This window comes from Peromyscus californicus, unplaced genomic scaffold (genome assembly GCF_007827085.1).
Source record: "Peromyscus californicus insignis strain IS unplaced genomic scaffold, ASM782708v3 Scaffold_8__1_contigs__length_139910024, whole genome shotgun sequence".
Lineage (NCBI taxonomy): Eukaryota > Metazoa > Chordata > Mammalia > Rodentia > Cricetidae > Peromyscus > Peromyscus californicus.
The window spans coordinates 29,569,086-29,576,640 of NW_026294606.1; positions in this window are offsets into that span (position 1 = coordinate 29,569,086).

Consider the following 7,555-nt stretch of genomic DNA (forward strand, 5'->3'; position numbering starts at 1 on the left):
TGTGTGACAGCTGGCTACAATAGAGCAACCTAAGATTGTAGCAGGTCTCCATCCAGAGGTGGCTGGGGACTTTGAAATGTTCTCCCCATGAGTTCCTGCTCAGGCTTTCCTGGGTGACAGTAGAGGGGCACACAGTGGCATCTGGACTGTGCAAGGCCATGGGCCCAACAGCCTTTGGTAGCAATTTTCCTATATGTTCCAAGTAGCAGCCACCTTACTATCAGAGTCAGTGATGTGTCTTCCTATTTACTGGGAAATTTCACAGTCTGTCTAGAAGGTCATTTAGTGTTTTTAAAGTTCAGGCCCTACCATGTCTTGGGGGTAGGTGGGGGGTGTGCAATTCTTTCTGAGGTCCAAGAATGCCTCTCAGGAGTGAAAGCCCTTGTGATCAGTGGAGGTAGCAAAAAATCCCATTGCCCTTTAGAAAGTAATTTATTTTCCTTTCCAGAACAGAGAGCTGTGTTTACTGAACATGAAGTCCTAAGTAGGAAGTATCACTTTTTCATTGCAGGGGCTTAAGGGGAAGGAAATAAGTATTACTCAGAATAATTTCCCCACCTTAATCAAGAATCTAACTGCAAAGGATGAACTTGAGAAATCTCTGCTCTGGGAACTGAGCTATTATTCATAAGTTTAGAAAGTGCAGTGCCCTCCCTGAGAGGTCACTGATGGCCTCTCCTGCCCTGTAGCAACATGTGAGGTGGTTCAGGAAACTGGTCCCTGGCTGAGTGCTGACCTACTTCCAAAGAGATGAGATAACAAGGGACATGAAGGTCACATGGTAACCAGTGGGTCAGTCCATCTATGGAAATGTGCTCAGAGGTAACTCTGTGGAGGGCAAAGTTGGGACCGCTCAGCCCAACATCTCAGGCTAGCTCACCTTGCTCTCCTGTAGCCAAGACCTAGTGCTTGTCTCTCAGCTAGGCAATTGTACCCGGACACTGGGGGTGGGGAATTCTCTTCAGTCATGCCTGTGGAGCTGTGGTTTTCACCTTAAGTCTGCACCGAAGTCCCCCAGTACCACCACTCTACCCCAAAATAAAACAGTGTGCATCCCTTTTGTCTGTGTTGACATTCTTAGGACCTCAATTTTTTAAAATGTTGTTTTAGTGTTTGTTAGAAGCACTTTACTAAGATCTTAGAGTGACTAAAAAGAAAACAAAGGTTGACAACATCTTGGTAGATTTCACCCACCCTGTGAGGCGCCCTTAGATAAGAGTATCTCCCAGCTTTTGCCAAAACAGAGTCTGAGCACAGCTCCTACAGGGAAGAAACAAAGCCTTTCCACTTCATAGCACTTTCATCCCAGCAACCACCTGATACCATAAAGGCCCGTGAGATGTGAAAATATGAAAGCTCATGCAGACTGTAATATAATGAAACAGGGGGAATAAAAACAGTAAGAAGAAAATCCCTTCCATCTTCCTTGAGGTTCACATTCAAGATGAACTATAAGGGGTAAAGTTGGACTTTTCTTTCCAGAAACTGTATGTCTGCTTTGTTCTCATAACTACAAAAACATAGGGGTAGAGAAGAGAAGATGATGTTGCGTCCTTGGAGTATTGGCACTAGACCTTGAATGCAAAGGACACTTTTACCCTTTGTTGTGGAATATTCCTTTACACTGTGTGAAGATGTGTCACTGTGATTGGTTTAATAAAGAGCTGAACGGCCAATAGCTAGGCAGGAAGAGGTTGGGCAGGACTTCTGGACAGAGAGGACTTAGAGAGGAAGAAAGGCAGACTCGGCAGCCAGATGCAGAGGAAGCAGGATGGGCATAATGGAGATGAGGTAATGAGTGCATGGAAGAATATAGATATAAAAATATGGGTTAATTTAAGTTATAAGAGCTAGTTAGAAACAAGCCTAAGTTAAGGCCAAGCTTTCATAATTAATAATAAGCCTCCATATCATTTTTTGTGAGCTGGCAGCCCAAAGAAAAATCCATCTACACCCCTTAATGGGGAACAACATGATGAGGAGGCTGTCGGTGTCATAGTCACCTCCCCTGGAACAGAGCTATGGTCTGCACCTGGAACATGCCCCACATGTTCGATTATTCCCTGCCTAGTGTAGCTATTCTCAGAGACCTGGAGTCTGTAGGAGGTGGGACATTTCTGTCAGAAGTAAGTCACTAGGGGGTGAGTCTTGGAAGGTGACCACTCCACCTAAGGCTTAGGCTCTTCTCTTCCTGATCTGCCCTGAAGGGAACAGCCTGACTTTATTTCAGCCTGTTTATAATATTCAAGCAGAAAGCTCTTGGATTAAAGCTGTGTGCTAGGGTTGAGTCACATCACAACTAGAAACAGGTTTTCCCAGTAAATAACGCAATCTCAGGGTTCACAGTGTGATCAAATATCCTGCCTCTCTCTCTCTGTGTGTGTGTCTCTCTGTCTCTGTCTCTCTCTCTCTCTCTCTCTCTCTCTCTCTCTCTCTCTCTCTCTCATTTAACCATCACTGAAGCACAGAGCCCAGAAGCCTTCACTTCTTCCCTTTCTTCTCTGGTGTGATGATTGGTTATTCTTCTGTGGCAGGTGACAAGCAAGAGGTGGATGTGACTATCTTCTACCACGGCACTGATAGTGACTGCTAGGCTTAGGCTTGTCTGGGATCCAGTGGACCAACAGCACTGTGACTGTCTTAGTTTGCTTTCTATTGCTTTGATAAAACCAAGAGAAACTTGTAGAAGAAAAGTTTTATTTGGCTTACAGGTTAGAGTCCATTATCCGGGGAAGCCAGGGCAGGGACTGGAGCAGAGGCATGGAGGAACAATGCTTACTGACTTGATCTCCACAGCTTGCTCAGACTGCTTTCCTATACAACTTACAACAACCTTCTTAGAGGTGATACCACCCCACAGTGGACTGGGCCCTCCCACATCAATCATTAATCAAAAAAATACTGCCCCTGTCGGGTCGATCTGATGGAGGTATTTTCTCGATTGAGGTTCCTCATCTTAGATGACTTTAGCCTGTGTCAAGTTGACGAAAGAAAGAAAGAAAGAAAGAAAGAAAGAAAGAAAGAAAGAAAGAAAGAAAGAAAGAAAGAAGGAAGGAAGGAAGGAAGGAAGGAAGGAAGGAAGGAAAGAAAGAAAGAAAGAAAGAAAGAAAGAAAGAAAGAAAGAAAGAAAGAAAGAAAGAAAGAAAGAAAAATGGCCAGGTAGAGATGCTTTCCTAAACCCTTCATCACCTAATTCAGAGTTCAGAGCCAGGATGCTATTCATGTAGGTTCTCTGTGATTTATGTGGGATATGCCGCCTTCTTCACTAAAGTGCTACATAACATATACATTTCAATATCCACACAATCTTGGTGGTCCTGTGTGACAATCCCAGGGCAGGGAAATACAAATGTCAGTCATTATAGTGCTGATTCTATCTAGACAAGAACACGCTTCAGCAGGATGCTGCAGTTACCACATGGAAGCCTAGACACTATGTGTGGTTCCCTCCCACCCTGGCTCACAGTGGAACCTGCCCAGTCCCAGAACCCTGCCTACACTCTTCAAATGAGGCTTAAGCTAGAACCACCAAGTAGTTCAATGTGTCCTCTGTGAGATTCAAGCCAAGTGCAAATCACCCTGAGGATCCAGCCTTGTCTCCCAACCTCAGTATCATCTGTGAAACATCAGATCAGATGCCTAGCATTTAGAAAGAAAAGTGTGATGTTGCTTCTTATAGCTACATGAAATATCACGTGAACCTCAGGTATGGTGAAAGAAAGTGTTGTTGTCCCTTCTATGGCATCCTAGAGCTGTATTGTGAGAGCTTCCAGATTTTGAAGTATAGGATCACTGAGGTGCCGGAAAGTTCAGTTACACTGTATGCGCCAGGAGTGGAACTTGAATTAGATCCTCTCATCGAAAAACAATTTACTAGTGAAAAAGCTGTGTTCTGGGCTGGAGAGATGGCTCAGAGGTTAAGAGAACTAGCTGTTCTTCTAGAGGTCCCGAGTTCAATTTCCAGCAACTACACAGTGGCTCACAACCATCTATAATGAGATCTGATGCCCTCTTCTGGGCATAAAGACATACACACAGGCTGAACACTATATACATAACACATAAATAAATCTAAGAAAGAAAGATGAAAAGAAGGAAGGATGGAAGGAAGGAAGGAAGGAAGGAAAGAAAGAAAGAAAGAAAGAAAGAAAGAAAGAAAGAAAGAAAGAAAGAAAGAAAGAAAGAAAGAAAGAAAGAAAGAAAGACAAACCTGTGTTCTTCCAATAAAATTGGTCTCAAATGCATGGCCAGAATTACATCCTGAAAAAGAAAGGCATTTGTGTAGAGGGTCAACATAGGTGCCTAACCTGAGAAAGTGCCATGAGGTAAGAAGGATGTTATTACTAATTTCTTGGTGTCCTTTAAACTCAAAGAACTGGAGATTTCTAGCCAGTACAGTTTCAAATGTCAAGGGCTCAAGTCTGATAAACAAGCAGGATTCACCAACAATGGCTAACCAAGGCAACCATCTTCCAAGGAGGACCAGCTTATCTGACAAGGCGAGCATCCTCCAAGGATGACGAACATCCTCCTTGACAAGGACAAACATCTTATTTTATCGGACAAATGTCCTTATTTTCATACAGAAATTGAAAGTGGGCGACAATATCCTGAATGTGACTGTTTCAGGAAATGTCCTACCCATTTATGGTAGTCCCGGGGCAAAGGATATGCTGCTTCAATGGAAGCCATTTCCCCTGCAGTCACTCGGTGACATTGTCTCATGGTGCTGGCTGCAGCAGTTGACAGACAGCCCTTCAATAATGCATTGTTTAAGCTAAATGGGTTTTGAAAGCCCTATTAAACCCCTGACAATTTTTAATTGATGGTTAAACGGAGATGGGGAGGCACCAAGAAATGATGATGATGCAGAGAAAATAAGGCAGATCGCAGGAAGATGCCCTCTTGTTTCCAGAGCTGTCTATAATCTGGGTGTAAATAGGACCATTCAGAAGGGACTTGTTGCTTTTCCCCATAGAGAAGAAAATGGAAGCTGTAGCCAAAGAGCAGCACCTGAATCATGACAGTCAATGATGCCTTTGGTGCCAGCTTCCACAAGCAAGTCCAGATGCTTTCAACTGAGGAGACACTCACTATCACAACGAGCTCATTCGGAATACCCCGAACACCATTTTCATCTTTTTTTCCCCTCCTTTTTCTGTGTGTATTTAGATTAAGTGGTGAATATAAGAACTGTAGAGTGTGTGTGTGTGTGTGTGTGTGTGTGTGTGTGTGTGTGTGTATGTGTGTGTGACATATGAGTATGTGCATGTACATGCCTGTGTGTGCATGCACATATGTGTAGAGGTACATATGTGAAGGCCAGAGGTCTATACCATGTTTCTTCTTCTATCAGTGTCCACCTGAGATTTTAAGATAGAGTATCTTAAGGAACCTGGAACTCACTGATTTGTCTGACCAGCTGTACCCCAGCATCTTGCCCTCTCTGCCTCCCTAGCACTGGGAATTACAGGCATACCACTACAGTGCCCAACTTTTTACCTGGGTCTTAGGGTCCGGAACTCGGGTCCTTGTCCTTGTACAGCAAGCAATTTACTGAAGGAGCCATCTCCCCAGCTCTGCTTTCAGCGTTTCCGGTGTTTTATTTTATGATTTCCCATCATAATATAAACAGCATGGGTGCAGCTCAGCCTTTTGTTGATGGTTTAGCACATCATACAGAGAAATGTATTCAGCAGGCTTCTCTCACGTTCATTTCTCTTTCTGAGATTTCATTCACCCAAGGTCAAGCTCGGTCTGAAACTGCTAAATGGAAACTTTGGGAAACAATTCATCAATTTAAACTGCCAATGCCAATCTTAGTGGCATGGTAAAATCTCACACTGTCCTGCTCTGTCCTACCCCAGATAGGAGCCATCCCTTTATCCAGCATAGCCAACATTAGCCACCTCAGTTATCACATTGTTTGTCATGGTGTCACAGTGCTTGCACACATATAACCATGTTTGTTTGTTTGTTTTTATAAGGGTCCCAACGGACAAGAGTTATGATGTAGAGGAGGCCTTCAGGCACACCGTGTGGAAGAACAGATTAACTCTGGGGCTTGTGGTTGCTCTTTGGACCATAGTTCACACACCGTTAGGTACTGTCTGTAGTAAGGCATCCACTGGGAATACTGGACCATGGCACTCCTGGAAAAGGCAGGAATGTACTCACCTAGGGCCAAGGGAGGAGAGGACGGTCATTTGTTCTTGCTACAAATGTTTCTGGATACAGCATGTGAGAGCTGTTTGCTCGTATTTTATAGCTAATCATCTACTAGCCCATCACCTTTATGCTCTGTAGTCCTGGGGTGTGTTTGTTCTGCTGAGCTCACAGAGCGGCTGGTCGAAATGGCAGAGATGTGTTCACTACTGAATGTCTACTCTGTTATTTATTTTTCTCAAGATCCTTTAGGCTGTCCTCAAACATGAATTCTTGTCAGGCAACAAACAGGAATTGCAATGTATCACCATTTGCTAACAAAACCACACAGCTGCCACTCTGCGGTTAGACATCACCACCTGTTGATGACAGCAGGTATGAGTGTGGGTGGGCCTTTGTCATTCTTGTCCTCCTGCCTCTTGTAGCCAGTCCACCCAGATTTCCTGGGGGTACTCCCAGCAATCTGTGTCTCTCCTTCATAGACTCCAAGTTGTGACCTGGCGCATCAGGTTTTGCTTTAGAGCCATGTCTCTGACTAAATAAACTCTTAGTCCCAGGAGGGCAAGAAAGACAGTCTCAATTTCACACTGTCACCACAAGCTGAGGATGCCAAGAATGGCCCTATCTGTGCTTAGTTAATGTCTGTCGGATGAGTAAGCGACAGGAGTCCCCAGGTTTAGCTCCATTTCCCAGGCCAGTAGTTAATCCATGCCCTGCTCCAGGTTTTGCCCCCTGATGCTGCTCCCAAGCTGTGGTCCAGAGTTACTCTGGTTACTCAATGGACTCCAGCACATTGAGATGCTTCTATTTTTATTGTGTTCTTTTCTTCTTCCCCTGCTAAAGAACACCCTGGGGGAGCCATGCATGATAAATTAAACAGTGACCCACTATCCAACTACCAGAGTAAGCTGCCAACCCCACTTACAGACCTGGTTTGGATTTCTGTTCCAGGGATCTTCTGAAACCTTGACAAATCACAGGGCATGCTCAGGTTCCCCTCCCCCAAATATGTCTGTAGCCTGACTCCCTGACTGCAGCATAGGTTGTACCCAGAAGCCTCACCAACACAGAGTTGCCGAGTTTCACTCCTAGAGCTTCTGTTCAGCATGTTTGGAGTAAAAGCTCTGAATTGGCATGCTTATCATATTTCCAGGTGATGTAGGCAGATGTTTCTGGTCCAGGTACAGGATTTTAAGACTCAACACTCATTTGATCCCAGGGGTTCCATATTGAGATCCACCCTGTCTCCACCAAGTTCATATTTCCTGTTATAGAGCATTTAAATGTCAATCCTCTACTCTCAAGTACTTCCTGGTATCAGCTTGCACTTCTGCAAGCTAAAGGAAGTCTTTTTAAACCTACTGGATCTCACTCATCAGCCTGAATGTGC